Source organism: Triticum urartu, chromosome 4 (genome assembly GCF_003073215.2).
Source record: "Triticum urartu cultivar G1812 chromosome 4, Tu2.1, whole genome shotgun sequence".
NCBI lineage: Eukaryota > Viridiplantae > Streptophyta > Magnoliopsida > Poales > Poaceae > Triticum > Triticum urartu.
Genome location: NC_053025.1, coordinates 350532493 through 350554807, shown reverse-complemented (window position 1 = coordinate 350554807; position 22315 = coordinate 350532493). Strand labels below are relative to the sequence as shown.

At 42.8% G+C, this 22315-nt stretch overlaps 1 long non-coding RNA gene and 1 pseudogene across 1 annotated transcript; both read left to right on the top strand.

Moving 5' to 3' along the window:
* The window catches only part of LOC125554752, a 63104-nt pseudogene that overhangs the window by 19831 nt on the left and 20958 nt on the right, over positions 1 to 22315 (top strand).
* On the top strand, positions 13515 to 16825 carry LOC125553847. The gene is made up of 3 exons (XR_007304230.1): positions 13515 to 14109; positions 15671 to 15850; positions 16623 to 16825. It is a non-coding gene; the product is annotated as an uncharacterized LOC125553847 (long non-coding RNA).

The window sequence follows — 22315 nt, the reverse complement described above, 5'->3', positions numbered from 1 at the left end:
CGGCGACGCTGTAGGGCTTCCAGCGGGGCGTGGTTCGATGAGGGGGTCGAGGACGACGTCGCGGAACTCGTGGGCACAACAGAGGGGCGAGGGGGTAGCTGTGGCCGTGGTGGTTCTTGTCGGCGGCGGCGGCCGCATTCGGTGGTGCGAGGGAGAGAGACAGGGGAAGGGGACGAGGGCGAGGGAGAGTGCGAGAGCGTCAAGGGGGTCCAGGGGGGTAGCGTGGCGTCGCAGAGGGAGTCCAGGGCGATGAGGGGGCAGCCAGGCAGGCAGCTGCCGGCGTGGCACGCCGCGGCGCCGTGACTAGCTTCTCCTCTGCCTTCTGGCGAGAGGGGGAAGACAACTGGCAGGGGGGTGGCTGGGCTGGGCCGGCTTCAACAGCAGGCCGCACAGGTAGGTGGGCCGAGGTAAGTGCCAGGTTAGTCCTTCTCTCTCTCTTTTATTTAGTTTCTGTTTTCTATTTATGTTATTTTGTTTTGATTTAGTTAATAACCCAAACCATTTTAATAAATCCTGAAAATAATTGTGGCCATTAAATGAATTATTGCAAATGCCCTTAACTATTTTCAGAATTATTGGAGCATTTCAAAATATTAATAGTATTTAAAGGCCCCAATTCAAATACAATATGGGTTATTCAAAATTCCAGAATGGCCTAAAAGTATGTGCATCATTTTTGGCAGAGGTTTTCACCTTTATCAAAAATAATGAACTTTTCTAAAGGGCATTCTGGGTTCATTGAAAATATTTTTATTTTGATCCTAATTGTATTTCATTTAGTGCTAGGGCTTGTCATCCCCATTTCAAATTTTCTGTGTAAAGTAGACATGATGCAACACCATATGTTAGCACTAGGCATTACCAGAACTTGGGATGTGACAACTCACCCCCACTAAAACAAGAATCTCGTCCCGAGATTCAGGAAGTGGAGTAAGAAGACAGAGGGGTCACAAAACTATCACAGTCTTGTCGATCGAACTGTCATTCTCGAAGATACCGATATATTGCATCACATTGCTCTTGACGTCTTTGTCTTCGAGATCTTCATCCAACACGATGAAGAGGGAAGGAAACTCTACAGAAAACGATCTTCTCAAAGATCGAGCAACTTAAGATCAACTCATGGAGTGAGACATTGGAACATCTCTTGACCTGAGACAGTAAACACACATCGAGAGAGATGGAAGGTAATAGATGACAAGGGTTCAAATTGGTAGGCAACAATTCCACGCTGGAGTAGGATGGTGCATGGTTTCAAAGTAGCAAGGAGATAATTGCCATGATTCCACAATGGGGCACCTTAGGGAAAAATGACTCGTAGAGCATTTCCCTTAAGTGGCAAAAAGAATTACTTTTGATACAAAGATCATTGAAACTCTCTATACCAGCCTGAGGTAATCACAATCGATCGTTGGAAGGGGTTCGAAAGAATGGCATACTCCGACTAGGATGGATGATGTGGACTATCTTGTTGAAGACAACGCAATGGATGATTTTTGCTTATCATCGGAAATGGATGAGACCCATGGTAAGTTCACTTTTGAAGATGATCCTGAACAACAACTACTGAGGTGTAAACTGGGAACAAAATGCAAATGTTGGGAATGATTCTAGTAACTGGGGAGAAGGTTCACTGGCAAAGGTGATTCCACCAATTGGATGGCTATCGAACAACTGAGAGAACGGAGGCACATTCCAGTTAATGACGACATCAGAACCTAGTGCCTGAGCGTGCTCTCAAGAACTTGAGCATTTTCATACTCATCAAGGTCTTACCAACATCCGTGCCGAGGATCCTGGCAACACATCTTACTACCATGATGAATAGTGATGGACAATGCGGGTGCAAAGGAAGATAACACTTTCTCAGATTTCACCTTAGCGAGGCCAAGGGATCAAAATCTGGATGATCGACCAAGAGACATTTAGCGCTCCGCTTCTAATGCTCTCCTTGATGTGCTAGCCTAACCATTCTTTGAAATGGTTTGGTATCTAGAACATCAAGTAGCAGGTCGGACTTCGGAAACACAAAAATCCATAAGGAACTACTATTGGAATAAATTCTACGAGATCCTTATGGGGAGGTGGCCAACTTACTCAATCAATATACTACAATAATAGGTCTTCTGGCTGGGTGTGTTGGTCACGACATCCACTTTACCGGGTTACAGAGAGATCAATATTATAGCTCTTGGGAAAACGTCCCAACCATCACATCTACCTGAGATTCAGATCTGGTTGGTGTCAGGATATTCCAGACTCATCGAGTCTGGAAATAAAATGAAAGTTTGCAACACAAATCGACAAGATGACATTGCGAGATTCTCAGGAAATGGACTATGGTAGTAAGCTCCAAAACATGAGCTGGTTCTGCTAAACACATGCGAACATGTTGTCCCAGACAAGCATGATCACATAGTAGTCTTACAATGAAACACTACCGAGTCCTAGTTGGGAACCATCATCAAGGATATCGAAGTCCTTGCATAAGTCATATGATTAGCTCTTATGAAGAAACTTCTTTTCCCTGAACGAATCAGCCAGTGGCTTGGTGTGATAGGGAATACAAATGGAATGGAGGTAGCGAGCCTGTCAAACCATAGCATACTTCACACATGCATGACTGACTTGGGATGGTACCAGAGGAAACAAAAACAACCTTTCTCGAACTCACGGCGGCAACTTGCATCGTTTGCACGTGAACTTAGAGGAGGTCACTACTTTCATCCAAACATATTCTACATGAACGGGGCATGAAGAAAATGCTTACACAAGTTTTCAACACTAGCTGGATGTTCAACACAAATCATGGAGGAGACAAAATGCTGCTAATGGTCTCAACAGCAACTCATCGGAATTTCCATATCACTGGACTTCCACCATCATGTGAACACGGTGATAGCATTGGTCAGCCCAAAATATGTAATGGTGTATGCTCGAGGGATCAACCACGAGTAAGGCAACATTACGAACATCGTTGGTTCTGATTTGACTTGACTATAGCTCATACTCAAGTCAAAGTTTTGATAAGGCAATAGATCCAACAACTGATCACGAGGACCAATAGATGGAGATATCATCTTTCTTCATCACACACACACACACAAAAAGATATCCCTTAACATGAACTAAGTCAGACAAGCTTTATCTTCCAACTCTCCAAGTTGTTGTTTACCGCAACCAACTAGCTCAGGGATATCCAACACAGATTCTTGGAGAAGGGGTGATTTATAAGAAAACCCATTTAATCACGAACTCAACATACCGGTCAGGTGACAACCAGGTAATACTTCCGAGAAGATCTTCAGAAAATCACGAACCACTGATATGTTACTAAACTCGAGAACAATCTTGCTTTTCAGGGCAAGACGATATGATCAACTAAGCAAGGATAGACACAGTCCCAACTCTTGATCGAAGAGTGTACCAGGAAAATGGACTAGGTAGCACGATCAATCTTAGAATGATGATTCAATAACCAACACGCTAAGAATGAGAATATTGTCCATTAACTACTAAGCAACGGAGTTGCTAGGAGTATTGATTTCACACATCACGACTCACTTGCCGGCATTCCGGTTACAATAACACGGGAACCGAGGAATGAACAATGATGGCAAGAAGTATCACTGCGTCAAGAATTCATAAGAGAATGTGCAAATCTCATGACGCTCCTGACATAAAGTGGGTAATACTTCAGGGTAGAACAGAACCAAAAGCTAGGTTGCATTTTGATCTACAGAATACAACTGCTTTGACCCAATCTTAGAAATGGATGAGGTACTGGAGTTTGTTTCTCCTAGTCATTCTGAAATAGAATGGCTTGACGAACCACAAGAATACTAGGCATCAATGAACACAAATGCACACGTACTCTTGGCTATCAACTGATAGAGGATGGTCGGGATACAACTGAAGAGGAACCACTCAAGGAACATATAATTTTCTGGGTTGTGGACGCATAGATTAGTATGTCGAACAAGTTCAACAGGTTTCTTCCGGATAATCCATGCAGAAAGGTAGGACTAGCAGATTCACAATTCTTGAATGGAGAACCCATTAAGAGCACTCTTATTGTGATCTTTTGGTTCAAAGAACTTCTGCCTTAATGGTTCATGGTATTTGGAATAAGGAAATACCTCGGACCTTGAGGACTATCGCAAAGGTTACTAATATCCTAAAGGAACTAGCAACACTATCAACACGAGATAAGTAGAGTGAATTTTGGGCCAAGAACCCAGGAATAGAATGCGTACTAACTAAACGGCATCACGGGATGCTTTCGAGAATGGTGGCCAGAATCATCACACTGGGGATGCAAATCATTGCTAGATTACCAGGTGATACTCCAGACACCTAGGGTCATAATAATAGCTCCAGCATAAATGCCGAGGCAGCGGAGTACCTCAATAGACGGATTAGTGTGATTAATCTAGCCCAAATGGACATCAGGAACAGGAGGAAGGGGTTTGCAAATGCATCAGACTATTTAGAAACATGGAATGACTCGGACAGCATAACGGCTGTAAATGCTCAAAAAGATTTGAGACATCCTGCAAAATAGTGGCGTAACCACTTAACATCATCATATCAAGGTTCTGAGGCCAGCTATGAGCATACGGAGGTAAAAGGAACTGAACTGAGACTTGAATCCAACAATCCTATAAGTCTACGGATTAGTAACACGTCATCCTAATAGATAGATGAGAAGGCCTAGTTTCTTAACCCGCGTAGAATGAGAAGAGAATGACTCAGATCAGAAGGCATAAGGTATAAGGAGCAAAAAGAGGCTTACGTTCCCTTCCACAATCAATTCCCGTATATAACTAAAGCATTTCTAGACTCAACTTCGACTGGTTTGGCTTGGTAATCCTACAGGCAGTCAGGCTCTGATACCAACGCTGTCAGGACCCCGATTCCAAGTCACATCGATCTAGCCGGTAACACCTCATATCACTTTGCGGCCTCACGCACGGTATTCCCACTGGTGTCGCCTTACCATGGCCCGGGACCGTTTGCGTCTTTTGGCTCACGTATATGATAGTGTTGCTAGCATCCATATGACAGAGAACCCGGGCCGACATGGCTAGTCGTGAACCCAAAGCGGCACTAACCGATGGGAACAGGCATACATGAATCACATCGAGCATGTCGGTCAGCAGCGTGTATATCTGGGCTATAGCACTGGGCTAACAGGACTCTGGGAACCCGGGCTGTAGCAGGCTAGGCAGGACTCCGGATGTTACCGCGTGACATTTCCCTGAAGGGACAGACACAGGAACGAAGTGAAACACATGCCGGCCAGTCAACTGTCCTGAGCAGTAGTGCTGGGCTAACAGGACTCCGGTGAACCGGGCTGTAGCGGACTACTATGGCTCATGGAAGCACAAGACTACATTTCCCCATAAGATAGGCTGCCAAGGATAAACAACTAGATTGTCGGATCCCACACATACCAAGCATTTCAATCATACACACAATATGCTCGACATGTGTAAATACAACATGGCATCACAACAAGACTCTACGACTCAAAGTATTTATTCATTAGGCTCCGAGGAGCGAGATATTACAAACATGGGTCTTACGACCCAACATATAGAGCATACAAGCAACAAGCACATGCGGAAGCTTAACTTGTCTGAGTACAGACAACTACAAATGAAGAAGGCTGAGAAGCCTGACAATCTACCAGATCCTGCCAAGGGCACAAGATCGTAGCTGAGGTATCAAGCTAAACGTCGAAGTCCACGCGGAACTACTAGCGAGACTGACGTCTCTCTGCAAAAACATAGAATAGGCAAATGTGAGTACAAATGTACCCATCAAGACTTATATCAGAACTAACTACATATGCACCGGTATCAACAAAGGGGGTGGTGGAGTTTAACTGCAGCAAGCCAGCTTTGACTCAGTGGCTAATCTGAACTACGACTGCAAGCAACTCTTTTGAGGTGGCGCACACGATTCCACATGTTCACCATTCAATACACCACTATGGATCCGCTCTCGTCTCCCTATGAGAAGGCCATCCATAGCACTCACACTTATCTTGCGAGTTTTAGAGTATCCACTTTCACTTATCTATGAACTATTATAGGCAACCCAGAAGTCCATTACCGCGGACACGGCTATTCGAATAGATGATGTTAACCCTGTAGGGGTGTACTTCTTCACACACGCTCTCAGCACTTACCGCCGTTTACACGACATGTACTCGGCAACCTTCAAGCGGAAGCCCAACGAGGGTGTCGGCCACAGCCTACCTAAACACTCAAGTCTCTAGTCCAGGTTTATCGCCTATCCAGGTTCCATCCGCAGGGAGTCCGGCCGAGGTTTCCACATACGGCCCCGGACGATGTGTACAGGGTTCCGAGACACCAAACGGGCGCCCGGCATGCCCGGCCACGGTGTATCTACCGCATCATAGCCCACCCTAGGGCCAGCGCTACGCACGGCCGCCAACACATATCCTATAAACACCAGAAACTAGTTGCAACTCCTGGACAAAGGACAAGGGTGATCAAGAAGCCGAGAGGGTCCATTGGTTTCGGGCCCAATGCGTGGTAGTAACTGTTTCATGGATCACAAACACAGAACTCAGTTCCTAAGGACGGTTTCAATGAGACAACCCACCAATGTACTCCTACATGGCTCCTCACCGCTACCTTTACCAAATCGTGTTCACACACTTAGCTCACACACAGTAGGACATGTCACACTGTTCCAATTCATCCCCGATGAATCAGACCTGACTACAACTCTAAGCAGTAGCAGGCATGACAACATAGCATGAATGAGTAGGCACATCAGGGCTCAAACAACTCCTACTCATGCTAGTGGGTTTCATCTATTTACTGTGGCAATGACAGGTCATGCAGAGGAAAGGGGTTCAACTACCGCAACATGTAATAGTTGAATCGTTGTTGTCCTAATGCAATAAAAGAGAGCAGGAGCGAGAGAATGGGATTGTATCGGAATGAACAAGGGGATTGTGCTTGCCTGGCACTTCTGAAGATATCATTGGGTCTTCATCAGTGTCAACGATCACAACGTCGAAACAACGTCTATCGAGAGGGGACAAACACCGGCAAACACAAAAGGAACCACAATCAATGCAATGCACATTCATATGAATGATATGTCATATTAAAGTACTGAATTGACCTAGTGCAACAGCAACACAATTAAATGAAGTTGGTTTGAATACAAGATTCAAATTCCAACTCCATATATGATTATTTAAATGCCCTTTATTGGATTTGTCCTAAACAGTGGCCTTAAATTGTTCTAACATGCATGAAAATGCCATAAACAGATTCCTTGAATTTTTCTGATAATTTTTCATATATAAATTATTTCATTCTGAGTTATAGATTATTTTCTATGATTTTTTGAAGTTTTGGACATTTTCTGAATTAAATAAATCATTTCTGATTTATTTAAAATCCAGAAAAGCATTTATGACCTCATCACTGCGTCACTATGATGTCATCCAGTCAACAGGACGGGTCCAGGTCAAACCTGACCTACGGGACCCATTGGTCAGTGACCCTGGGCTAGTTAGGTCGCCGACAGGTGGGCCCGGTCAACGTTGACTAAGTCAAAGTCAAGCTGACATGTGGGGTCCGCAGGATTAGCACTAATTTAAGCAGGATATTTAGACTAACCTAATTAGGCTCGGGGACCCACATGTCAGTGTCTATTAGGATGGGTAATTAACGGAATTAGCACTAATTACGCCGCCACGTCGGCATGCCAGAGTTTGGCCGGCGGTGACCTCAAGCCATGGCGGAGTCTGCTCAGGATTGAGCTACAGGTGATGGTTTTGAGCGTGGTTTGCAGCTACGGGACGCTGACACTCGCGCGCATCCAATGGTGGAGGCGGTCGGAGCTGGGGTGGCCTGCAGAGGCACCGGCGATGAGCGAGGCGGCGGCCGGAGCTACGGGTTCAAGCGGGGCGAGGCCATAGAGGACGGGAGGGCTAGCTAAGGGGCTCACTGAGCTCCTGAAGATTCTAGGAGCACGGTGCCGTGCTCGTTTTCGAGCCTTAGTGGCTGCAGTGATGGCGGTGACATTGCCGGCGCCGTGGAATTCTCGGCCAAGACGGGGCTATGGCCTAGAGGTCGAAAGCGACCACGGGAGAAGGGGGAAACAACTCGGGGGCTCACTGTGGTGACGTAGGGATGGCCAGCATGCTCGGGGAAGCGTCGGAGGCGGCGAATCGACCGGCGACGCTGCAGGGCTTCCGGCGGGGCATGGTTCGGTGAGGGGGTCGAGGACGACGTCGCGGAACTCGTGGGCACAACAGAGGGGCGAGGGTGTAGCTGTGGCTGTGGTGGTTCTCGTCGGCGGTGGCCGCCGCGTTCGGTGGTGCGAGGGAGAGAGACAGGGGAAGGGGACGATGGCGAGGGAGAGTGCGAGAGCGTCAAGGGGGTCCAGGGGGTTGTGTGGCGTCGCAGAGGGAGTCCAGGGCGACGAGGGGGCAGCCAGGCAGGCAGCTGCCGGCGTGGCACGCCGCGGCGCCGTGACTAGCTTCTCCTCTGCCTTCTGGCGAGAGGGGGAAGACAACTGGCAGGGGGGTGGCTGGGCTGGGCCGGCTTCAAAAGCAGGCCGCACAGGTAGGTGGGCCGAGGTAAGTGTCAGGTTAGTCCTTCTCTCTCTCTCTTTTATTTAGTTTCTGTTTTCTATTTATGTTATTTTGTTTTGATTTAGTTTATAACCGAAACCATTTTAATAAATCCTGAAAATAATTGTGGCCATTAAATGAATTATTGCAGATGCCATTAACTATTTTCAGAATTATTGGAGCATTTAAAAATATTAATTGTATTTAAAGGCCCTAATTCAAATACAATATGGGTTATTCAAAAATCCAGAATGGCCTAAAAGTATGTGCATCATTTTTGGCAGAGGTTTTCACCGTTATCAAAAATAATGAACTTTTCTAAAGGGCATTCTGGGTTCATTGAAAATATTTTTATTTTGATCCTAATTGCATTTCATTTAGTGCTAGGGCTTGTCATCCCCATTTCAAATTTTCTGAGTAAAGTAGACATGATGCAACACCATATGTTAGCACTAGGCATTACCAGAACTTGGGATGTGACACACTCTTTCCTATCCAAATCATTGCCTCATGACAAAATTCAGCTCCCTTTGCCGAGTAAATCTTCCTCGAAATTTTTCCAAAGTTTTTGTCCACCTAGAAGCATTGTGAGGGAACTACAAGATAGAAATATCATAAAGAGTTGAATTTTTTACACATATTCTATATGACAAAGCCATAGCTCTAGACAAAAGTTTAGCTCTATCTAACAACACATGTGAGCTCGCCATCGAATCTTTGTTTCTGGTAATATTTTTAATTTGTGAAGCAACTACATTTTATATTGCTTTATAATTACTGAAAAATAACCAGGACATTACCCTGACTATAGAAACCCCCTACACCAAATTTCAGCATAATCCAATCATCTATGTAAGCCCAGCTTCAATTTCTATTTTCTATCCAAATTGGCACATTGCAAAGCAAGTGCTATCTAGACACCTCCTATTGTCCTCAAACTTTTTTTGCCATCTTAAATATACAAATCGTTGCCACATTCCAATATTCAGGTCCATTTGCCTATTAAATCTTCCTCAGCAAATTTCTAAAGTTTCTATCTAGAGAGAAGCTTTCTGAAGGAAGTAAAAGCTAGGATTACCCAAATGGTACAAATTTTTATAGTCCTTTACTATGCCCAAATTACCATACTCCACAAATTTTCAGCCCAATCCAATTATCCATTTGAGCCCAGCTTCACCATCCATATATCTGTCTGATGTGGTACTTTGCAAAGCAAGTGCCATCCAAATTCCTCCATTTGAGATGAAAATTTGCCAAGACAGTCTCCCTAGTAGATGATCATACTCAGCCAAAACTCAGTCCCATTGGCCTTGTGAATTTCCCGTACCGCTAATCAAACACTTGGCTGCTAATTCATGTTTGAGCATAGTTTGGTCTCCTCATGAGATTCTTCTGTTGTTATTTTATTCCTAGCATCTACCTGGGGAGTGCCCAACCTACTAGACATGCATAGGCTGCCCAGAATGCATGGCAACGCCATGGTCACGCGGTGACCACGCGGTGGGCATTCAAGTCTACGCGCTTTGGAGTTGGGGCCCTGGGCCACCGTCCAAACCTCGACGTATCACCACTGAACGATGTATTTATGCTTAAATATATATTTATGTACCTAGAAATGATTTCTGGAAAAAATAAAGAGCAAACTATGAGGCAGCTGCAGTTCAAATTTTACCCGCTTCCTCCTAAATCCGCGGAAATTTGTCTTTTTCACCAGAGGTGGATAAATTGTTTTTCCACCCAACCATTTTGTCAATTGTGCATTAAACATGGCATAGTATTTTATAAAATTGATTTGGTCCATTTTTGCAACAATTATTTGGTAGTTCCTTCACAAAAAACTCATTTTGGGCACTCAAAAAATGGAAAATGAATTTTTCGTGCAAATGAAATGAAGACTCCCTTAGGAAACATTGTTTGGAATTCCAAGATGCACCCTTGTGCATAATATGAGACCATTTGAACAAACTATGTCATGAATGTGGCCATAAGATTGATGATTTGGCTTGAAAGCCATGAATCTTCACGCATGATAGCTCATTTCTGAGAATGATTTTTTAAAATAATTTTCGTATTACAAGTTTATTATTTTTCATGGAAACTTGGTCACATATGATGACACAATGCGAAGGTTTTCCAATTTTTTGATTTTTTCTCAATTTTTTATGCCCGCTTCAAAATGTGGTCAAAACGGCCGGCTTGAGCATTCCTAGCTAGTTGTTGAATCTTGGAAACCTTTTGAGGTTTCTCTGATTAAGTAGATAGTTATGTACCTAGAAATGATTTTTGGAAAAAATAAAGAGCAAACTATGTGGCAGCTACAATTCAAAGTTGACCCACTTCCTGAATCAGTGGAAATTTGTCTTTTTCACTAGAGGTGGATCAAAGATTTTGACACTCACCCACTGTGTCAATTGTGCATTAAACGTGGCCTAGTATTTCATAAAATTGATTTGGTCCATTTTTGCAACAATTATTTGGTAGGTCCTTCACAAAAAAACTCATTTCGGGCACTCGGAAAATGGAAAATAAATATTCAGTGCAAATAAAATGAAAACTCCCTTAGGAAACATTGTTTGGAATTCCAAGATGCATCCTTGTGCACAATATGAGATCATTTGAAGAAACTATGCCATGAATGTGGCCATAAGATTGATCATTTGGCTTGAAAGCCATGAATCTTCATGCATGATAGCTCATTTCTGAGAACACTTTTTTAAAATAATTGCCGTATTACAAGTTTATTATTTTTCCTAGAAACTAGGTCACATATGATGACACAATGCGAAGGTTTTCCAATTTTTTGATTTTTTTTGAATTTTTTATGCCCGTTTCAAAATGCGGTCAAAACGGCCAGCTTGACCGTTCCTAGCTAGTTCTTGAATCTTGCAAACTTTTTGATGTTTCTCTGATTAAATAGATAGTTATGTACCTAGAAATGATTTTTAGAAAAAAATAAAGAGCAAACTATGAGACAGCTAGAGTTCAAATTTGACCCGCTTCCTACTAAATCAGCGGAAATTTGTCTTTTTCACCATAGGTGGATCAAAACTTTTTACACCCATCCATTTTTCAATTGTGCATTAAATATGGCATAGTATTTTATAAAATTGATTTGGTCCAGTTTTGCAACAAATATATGGTAGGTCCTTCATAAAAAAACTCATTTCGGGCACTCAGAAAATGGAAAATGAATTTTTCGTTCAAAGAAAATGAAAACTCCCTAAGGCAACATTGTTTGGAATTCCAAGATGCACCCTTGTGCACAATACGAGGTTTGAACAAACTATGCCATGAATGTGCCCATAAGATTGATCATTTGGCTTGAAAGCCATGAGCCTTCACACATGATAGCTCATTTCTGAGAACACTTTTTAAAAATAATTGTCATATTACAAGTTTATTATTTTTTATGGAAACTTGGTCACATATAATGACATAATGCGAAGGTTTTCTGATTTTTTGATTTTTTTGAATTTTTATGCCCGCTTCAAAATGCGGTCAAAACAATGGGCTTGACCGTTCCTAGCTAGTGGTTGAATCTTGGAAAACTTTTGATGTTTCTCTAATTAAATAGATACTTATGTACAGAGAAATGATTTTTCGAAAAAATAAAGAGCAAACTATGAGGCAGCTACAGTTCAAACTTGACCTGCTTCCTACTGAATAGGCGAAAATTTGTCTTTTTCACCAAAAGTGGAACAAAGCTTTTGACACCCAACCATTTGGTCAATTAAGAATTAAATATGTCCTAGTATTTCATAAAATTGATTTGGTCCAATTTTGCAACAAATATATGGTAGGTCCTTCACAAAAAAAACTAATTTCGGGAACTCGGAAAATGGAAAATGAATTTTCTGTGCAAATAAAATGTAAACTTCCTTAGGAAACATTGTTTGGAATTCCATGATGCACCTTTGTGCACAATATGAGATCATTTGATCAAACTATGCCATGAATGTGGCCATAAGATTGATCATTTGGCTTGAAAGCCATGAATCTTCACGCATTATAGATCATTTCTGAGAACACTTTTGAAAAATAATTGTTGTATTACAAGTTTATTATTTTTCCTAGAAACTTGGTCACATATAATGACACAATGCGAAGGTTTTCTAATTTTTTGATTTTTTTTGAATTTTTATGCCCGTTTCAAAATGTGGTCAAAATGGCGGGCTTGACCATTCCTAGCTAGTGGTTGAATCTTGGAAATTTTTTGATATTTCTCTGATTAAATAGATACTTATGTACCTTGAAATGATTTTTGGAAAAAAAATAAAGAGCAAACTATGAGGCAGCTGCAGTTCAAACCTGACCCGCTTCCTACCGAATCGACGAAAATTTGTCTTCTTCACCAGAGGTGGAACAAAGCTTTTGACACCCAACCATTTGGTCAATTGTGAATTAAATATGTCCTAGTCTTTCATAAAATTGATTTGGTCCAATTTTACAACAAATATATGGTAGGTCCTTCACAAAAAAACTCATTCGGGCACTTAGAAAATGGAAAATGATCTAAAAAAACTCATTTCTTCTAACTCTTTTAAAAGATATTTGTCTTATTTCGATTTTTCATTATTCCTGAAAACTAAGGTCAAATTTGATGACACATGAAAAGGTATTCCATTTTTATTTTTATTTTTCAGGTCATAAAATAGCCAATATGATTTAGCACCTTAATTTTAGTCGGTTACGACCAATTTAGATGGTCAAAATATCATACTTGTATGTTGTGTTCTGATTGGTCCAGGAGCATCTCACGTGGATCGTGCCTAATCACCGTCGGATGCTCCTGGATCCAACGGCCCGCCTGTCTCACCCACGTCGCCCAACCCATAACGCACATCCTCCCACACACCACCGCCCCTCTCGCTCTCGCGAACCCCACCCAACCCCTCGTGCCCTCCTCTCTCTCTCTCTCTCTCTCTCGAACCCTAGCGCTCCACTCCTCCCTGGCCGCCGCCACCTCCGGCGCCCTCTGTTCGGCGAGATCCATATGGATCGATCCCCTCCAACCCAGGACTCCATGAATCCTCCTCCTCCTCTCTGGATCGATCCGCAACCGCTTCCAACCCAGCCGCCGCCGCAGACCTCCCCCAATCCAGGCTCCTACACGCCCCACTCCCAGATCGAACTCTAGCCTGAGACCCCTTCCTGCTCGATGGCAAACCCCACCATGGCGGTAGGTGGCGGGGCTCATTGGCGAAGGGCGTCCGCGCCGTCGAGGCCCAGATCCGCAACCGCTTCCGCGTGGCGCCCGTCGACCGCGTGGCTGCGGCCCTGGCAATGCGATGGCAGCGTCGGCCCTGGCGGCGTCGGCGGCGGCGAGCCAGTCCCTGAGAAACCGCGAGATCCTCGACGTTGTGGGCACCACTACGTTGCCGCTCTCGCTTGCCGGCTTCTCCTTCATCGTGGTCTGCTACCTCCTCTTCCGCGAGCTACGCAAGTTCTCATTCAAGCTCCTCTACTTCCTCGCTGTTGCGGTGAGAGCATCGGATCTGGGAGCTTTGCTTTCTATTTTACGGGTTTGGGATGCTGATTGCGTGATTTGGCATGGCCGCGGCTTGGAATTTGGCGCTGGTGGCGCGATCTGCGAGCAGTGGTTTGATAGTTTGGTCTATAATTGAGCGATTTTGATGCCTCATTTCATTAGTTTGCACATAATGGTCACCTTTAGTACATACGAGTTGAAGTAGATGTGGAGAATTTGGTGCAGGAAGTAGTCAGAACCGGGATCTTCATAAATGTTCGTCGAATTTTGACATGTGATGCTTATTTTTGCCAGTTGGGGCTAGTATAGAGTCATTTTCCCGATAGTTTCGTAGCAGCAGCAGCTTTGGCACGACACTAAGCATGTCTTACACTATGGTTAGCTTCAATTATTGATCAACTTAACACTTGTTTCGTAAGATAATCAAAAGATGGTTGAGATCATGTGACATGTTGCCATTCCCACATGGGCCGCTCCAGTCTAATGAAGCTAAGCAGTAGGATGTCTTCCACATATATACTTGAATCCGAAAAAATGGCATCCAATAGGCATTTTTTAAATTGTTCATTTGCAAGAGATCACATTGCCCCCTAGCTCTATTTTGTTGTTGAATTTGCAAGTTGCAACCAATGAGATTATGATCATACACCTACTTTTGGTTGAGGTACTACCAGACATTGCTTCTAGGTCCTGCTTCACCTAAAAATATATTTGAATCGTAGGAAATGTTTGTGTGGAGAACTGATAGCACTTCATTAGAATGTAGAGAACTTTGAACTGTCTAGAATTTTGTAACATTACAAATCGCTGAAACTGATAGCTTTGCTTGCTCCTAAACTTAAACTTTTCATGATTAAGATCATTACTTAATGTACAGTTCAATTTGAGCAAATGTGATGTTTATTATCTGAAGTTGATTCTCATGTGAGCAAATGTGTGAGCAAATTAGAATGTTCAACTTAAACTTTTCATGATTAAGATCAGTACTTAATGTACAGTTCAACATCAGTGGCTGGACTGTAGTTGTTTGAATCATGAAACAAATTGTGGGGAAATAGTCCATTTATCCTTGATTGCTTTGTGTTTTCTTTTCTAGAATTAGTGTACTTTGCTTATATGTTTATATGTTGTTTGGATGCATGAGAGGAAGTGTACTGGATCCTTATTGCGTGGCTAAGCCTGGCATATTAGTTTGTATGTCATGGGGTTGCAATGGCATACAGATGCTGCATTACGTGGCTAATTATCATAGATTCACAGCTGCAAACTGGAAAAAACCATGCACTATTAAGCAATGCAGTAGAATGGCACACTGAAGCATACACTACTTTATTGTACGCTTATGCTAGTGTTATTGAAATTTGCCCTGTCAATTCCTTATTGAAATTTCCTCCTGTCAAATTCTTAATGAAATTGTAAGCTTTGTTACTGAATTCTGGCGGCAGTGTAACAATTGTACACTTTATTGTAAGCTTTGCCCCCAATCAATATTCAGTTAACACTAGGATCAATACTCAGTGTAAAAATATTCAGTTAACAGTATCTTCTTCCAGTCCATCGGGGGAGCTTTGGCGGCAGCACAAGGAGCAGGGCATCGAGCAGCAGCACTGGCACGGGCTTATATATTGTTGGCTTGTAGCATAAATTTTTGGCATGATAGCATAAATTGGTTGGCGTCTTGACACACTAATGCAATCTTACTGACAATTGGCAGTAACCAAAATCATATAAAGGTAGTCTGCTCTCCTTTAAATTATATTTCATATACTACATTGAACCACTGCAGCTGCTGTAGATTTGAGATTCACATCTTTTTACATTGGCTGCTCTAGGAAGTTACTATTGCATAGTTAGTCTTTTCGCACTGCATTTGTACAATTGTATATTCTTGCCACTACTAGGTGATTCCTTGAATTACTCAGTTTGTGGTAGCATACTAGTTTGATGGAATGCCTAAGGTCTAAGTAGATAAACATTGGTATCCAGAATAGATCTACCTAAACCAACAGGCACAAAACATGCATATCCCTTTAATCTGCATTAGTGCGTCTAAGTGGTTACTGTATTGTAAGCTCCATCCATGGAGCAGTGAAATAAGCTGATGTTATATAACGTGCAACTAGCTTGTTGTGTAGACATTTTCCCATTTTTAAGTATTACTTTTCTCTATATCCGTGAATTGGATTGTCGATCTTTCCTGGAGTCGATTTTGCGCTAGAGCTTCTAAAAGTAACCAATCCAGGGAAGAATTTCTCTCTTATCTTAATGTTTTGTAGAACTCCAGATTGACCATATATATTGCATGCTATCATTCACAATAGATGTTCTGTCCTTTGTTTTAAGTAATCAAGATGCAGTAATTGGATCCCAAAAAATCTTTGGTTTCTTTCCTATCATGTGTTCCGAGGGTTCAATCCACAAGAAAACCCATCAGACCTGTATATGTCATCTAATTTAGATCACTTAATTTCATACACGGATTGTTGAGGTTTATTGATCTTGCAGGTCGCGGCGACCACCAAGAACACACCCAACTCCCGCATCCTGAACTACCTGAGCCTGCCGTCGCAGCTGCTGTGTCAAGTCCACAACATCACCATGCATGTAGGTGTACTTGGTTCATCATCAAGTTCAGGTGTAGGGGTTAGTGGCCTTAAGCATTAACCATTTAATCCTGATGAATGATGCTTGTTTTGCACAGGCTGACAAGGACACCGACGAGGTCTACGCACAAATGACTCTGCAACCAGTAAACTCTGTAAGTACTGTCAGAAACGGAGCTTGGTGAAGATATTCAGAACATGCTGAACTGCATTTTCTCTACATGTACTTTTATCGGTTTGCATGATGCATGTTTGATGTTTTGCCTGAGCTGGGGACGAAATGGTACTGAATGCCTGAAACTAACATTAACAGTGTTCAGTTTAATTGTACATTTTGAGATCAGTGCCAATGTTTATAAACGCTCAAAATCTGTATAGTATTTCTTAGATTAACGAGTGCTTATTGCATAATTTAGGGAAGTTTTAATAATACTACACCAGATGCTAATTTAGGAAGTGAAGCACTACCAAACGTACTGTATACAATGTTCAGTTCAAGTTTAATTTTCAATTTAGAGCAAGAGTTTATCATCAACCCTATATATATATATATATATATCTGATTTTCACATTAATGAGTACTACTGCTTACTTCTCCGATTCCTTGGCTGAAGACTCTGTTTTGAACCGAGCCTTGCAGCAAGGAGGGAATGGTTGTGTCTGTTTTGTGTTGTTGTAGTTTATACTATAACTCCACTGTAAAATTCTAAAATACTTGTGTAATTCTACTAATTTACTACTCCTACTGCCCATTTTTTGTTTTCTTCCTGGACATTTCTTGGTTCAAGTGCTGCTGCTGTTTACTACTCCCGGTGTAAAGAAATATAAGGGCATCTAGATCAGCACTTTAGTGATCCTAATGCTCTTATATTTCTTTACAGAGGTTAATCTGTTGCATTAAAGTTGTTGGAAGTTTTGTTATGCCATGATTAGTGTTTACTGAACTTGGCCATTTTGTCTCTTGAAAGATTATTTACTTGTAGTGTATTTCACTAATAGTTTATCTAGATCAGGATCTAATGTCGTCGGGGCTGCTGCTGTTGTGATAGAAGATGAAGAAGCTTGGAGATGTGCACCACAGTTTTAGTTGACGTATCTCTACTGATGTACCTGTTTAATTGTATGTGCACTTGTATAAGTTGCTTGAAGATGAACAACATCAGTAGTGCTTAGTGCATGTGTATCTTTGTTTTTGATTGTCTGTGCATTTGTTGGACATGTAGACGTGCATGTTCTCTTGTGAGTATTTGGCTAGATGATATCTGGATTTAATCAGTTAATTGAGATATTTATTGATTTGTTGCTGTTCAAATGTGTAAATTTAAATATGTGAATGAAACAGACCAAATGTTCTACTTGACAAAATAACATTTGGGCTCTAAAAAGGCTGCAGCCCAAACTATACGGATCAGAATATTGTGCATTTCTGAAAACCAGAAAAATAGGCTTAATGAAATGATATTCAAAAGGCCAAATTGTTGGGCCAGGCCCATATTACTAGAGAAAATTAACAGAAAAATATACAGTAAAAAGGATGAACTGTTGGGCTCGTCCCATGTAAAGCGTTGAATTGGACCGGGCTGAATCTTATCAGTGACCTTTTCAATTGGTCACAATTTTGCCACGTACGTGAGATTGCCACGTCGGATCCGACGTGGCCTGGGTAGAAAGCTTGCGACCAAAACAAAAGGTCGTTGAACCAGTGACCTTTTGATAAGGTCGTTGCCTTCCACGACCTTCTCGCAGAGAAGGTCGTTAATTTCAGTTTATGACAGCCAGCTTTTGACCATCTATTTTTTGTCAAAAAAGATCGCAAATGAAAAACAATGACCTTTCAGTGACCAATAGTGACGGTCGCAAGTTGACATATTTCTTGTAGTGTCTAAGCATAGCAGGCATAACAAGCAAGCTTGAATGAGTAGGAACATCATGCTAGTTAGTTTTACTAATTATTGTGGCAAAGACAGGTCATGCAGAGGAATGGGTTCAACTACCACAACATGTAAAAGTTAAATCATTGTTGTCCTAATGCATTGAAAGAGAGCTGCAGTGAGAGAGTGGGATTGTATAGAAATGCTCAAAGGGGGATTGCTTGCCTGGCACTTCTGAAGATAGAATTGCTCTTCATTGGTGTCAACAATGACATCATCGGAAAAGGTGGCTACCGAGAAGGAACAACATCGGCTAGTAGAGAAGTAACACAACTCAATGCAATGCAAATCCAAATGAATGACTTGATAGATTAAGGTACTAAATTGGCCTAATGCAATAGTTAGTCATATTAATTGAAGTGGAATTCAAACATATAGCGAATTCCAGCTCCAAAACTAAATGCCAAATATTCCGTAATCATTAATTGTCCTAGTTGGTGAATAGTCCATAATCATTAACTTTCTCAAACATGCATGAACATGGCATAAATAGATTCTTAATATTTTTCTGATAATTTTTCATATATAATCTATTTCATTATGAGCTACGATTGAATTTCTATGATTTTTAGAAGTTTCAAATATTTTTTGGAATTTCCAAATAAATTTCTAAGAAGAAAAATTCCAGCAAATGTAATTATGACGTCAACAAGGTCAATACAAACTTCATAAGTCAACGGGCCAACAAGAGTCAAACCTAACCAATGGGGCCCACTAGTCGGTGGCCCATTGACTTAACAGCGTCGTTAGTGTTAACTTTTGCTCCTAATTTAAACAGTCAGCAGGCTGGATGTAACACCCACGATGCGGCTATATCTCCCACGTGTCGGGGCACGACTTAGAGGCATAACCGCGTGGTAGGCATGTCGCAAGAGGGGTAATCTTTACACATCCCATGTACTGAATAAGGAAGGGATAAAGAGTTGGCTTACAATCGCCACTTCACACAATACATAAATATCATACATCATCCAGATTACAATCAAGGTCCGACTACGGAACCAAAATAAAGAAAGACAACCCGAAATGCTAGATCCCCGATCGACCCAATTGGGCTCCACTAATGATCAACAGGAAACGAAAACAACACTATGATCAAGGACTTCATCGAGCTCCCATCTGAGCTTGGTTGCGTCACCTACACTAGTATCATCGGCACCTACAACTGTTTGGAAGTATCTGTGAGCCACGAGGACTCAGCAATCTCACACCCGCGAGATCAAGACTATTTAAGCTTATGCGTAGGAAAGGGTAGTGAGGTGGAGCTACAGCAAGCACTAGCATATATGGTGGCTAACATGCGCAAATGAGAGCGAGAAGAGAAGCAACGCGCCGGTCGTGAAGCTAGAAGTGATCCTGAAACTACTTACGTTCAAGCATAACACAAGAACCGTGTTCACTTCCCGCACCCCGCCGAGAAGAGACCATCAAGGCTACACACGCGGTTGATTCATTTTAATTAAGTTAAGTGTCAAGTTCTCTACAACCGGACATTAACAAATTCCCATCTTCCCATAACCGCGTGCACGGCTTTCGAAAGTTCAAACCCTGCAGGGGTGTCCCAACTTAGCCCATCACAAGCTCTCACGGTCAATGAAGGATATTCCTTCTCCCAGGAAGACCCGATCAGACTCGGAATCCCGGTTACAAGACATTTCGACAATGGTAAAACAAGACCAGCATAGCCGCCCGAATGTGCTGACAAATCCCGATAGGAGCTGCACATATCTTGTTCTCAGGGCACACCGTATGAGCAAGACGTCGGGTTGGCATAGACCTTGGTTGCCCAGGGGCCGCCGGACATCGCTCAGGTTGGACCAACACTTAGAGAAGCACTGGCCCGGGGGGATTAAAATAAAGATGACCCTCGGGCTCCGGAAACCCAAGGGAAAAAAGGCTAGGTGAGGCAAATGTAAAGCCAAGGTTGGGCCTTCCTGGAGGAGTCTTATTCAAAGCAAACTGTCAAGGGGTTCCCATAACACCCAGCCGTGTAAGGAATGCAAAGTCAAGGACATAACACTGTCATGACGGAAACTAGGGCGGGAAGAGTGGAACAAAACACCAGGCATAAGGACGAGCCTTCCACCCTTTACCAAGTATATAGATGCATTAATTAAACAATGTATATATAGTGATATCCCAACAATATCCATGTTCCAACATGGAACAAACTTCATCTTCACCTGCAACTAGCAACGCTATAAGAGGGGCTGAGCAAAGTGGTAACATAGCCAAACAATGGTTTGCTAGGAAAGGTGGGTTAGCGGCTTGACATGGCAATATGGGAGGCATGATAAAGCAAGTGGTAGGTATCGCGGCATAGCAATAGAGCGAGCAACTAAGCAAGCAAAGATACAAGTGATTTCGAGGGTATGGTCATCTTGCCTGAGATCCCGCAAGGAAGAAGAACGAGTCCATGCAGAAGACAAACGGACGTAGTCGAACGGATCTTCACAAACGCGACGTTAATGGAACTAACCCGAAGAAGCAACACCGGAAAGAAGCAACCAACATAGTAATCAACCATCACATAGACATGGCATGATGCACAACCAAGTATGATGCATGTCCGGTTTAATGAAGCATGGCATGGCAAAGTGCACAAGCAATCCTACAAATTAAGTGGAGCTCAATATGCAACGAGTTGCATATTGACGAAACACCACGTGACTTATTTAGTTCTCTCCCGTTTATGTACCCAACAATATTAAATGTTGGTTAGCATGGCAAGGGATGAAGCATACATAAATTAACTACCTAGTCAAGTTTAAATGAGGCCGGAAAACAACAAACAACAATTCTAGAAAATCATCATGAGCATATATTAGATTTGGTACTGTTCTGTCCTAAAGCATAATTTAGAGTTGTTAAACATGCAAGATGAATGCACCAGGTTAAACTAGGCATTCTTCTACCCCAAATACATATAAAGTTTATTAAATTTGTAGCTACGGTTATTTAATTATGAATTAAAACATTTTAGCAAGTTATTTAATCAAATTTAAAAAAACAGCATTTTAAACATTTTAAACATGGATGGAAATGACATATTATGAAACTACACAAAATTCTAAGCAACTGTCATTTTAAGTTTGTTTAATTTCGATGCATGGTTTGTGAGATATGATATGCATGAAGAAAGAGGGTTTTTCTGCAAAACTGCCAACTCTGGAAAATTGGACAGAACCGCAGAACAAAAAAAACACAGCCGGGCCGAAACTGAATACACTGCTGGCCAACAGAGAGGAGGGCTGTCGGCGCTCACCCATGGGCCAAAGCCCAGGTCGGTGGAGGAGGAAGCAGCAGGCCGGATCGGGAGGTGGGCTTTGCGGGGATGGGCCTTGCTGTGGGATGCGGTTGCTGGGCCAGCTCGCATGGACGCGGCCCATGCGCTGGTCAACGCGCGCGGCCCCCTCGCTCGCACGATCTGCAGCAAGGGATGCAGAGGCTGGCGACGCCGGCGAACTCGTGCGGCGAGGGAGGGCACTGGGAGGCAACGGGGGCCCTAGACGATGCGGGAATAGCTGGATCCGGTCCCGCGCAACCGAATCCGGGCGATGCGGCGGTGGACGATAGCAGAGAAGGATCCAAGGTGGCGGCGGCCATGGCATCGAGCTCCCTGGTTCCTGCAGGTGGAGAGGGAGATGGTGAGCGGGCGAGGGCG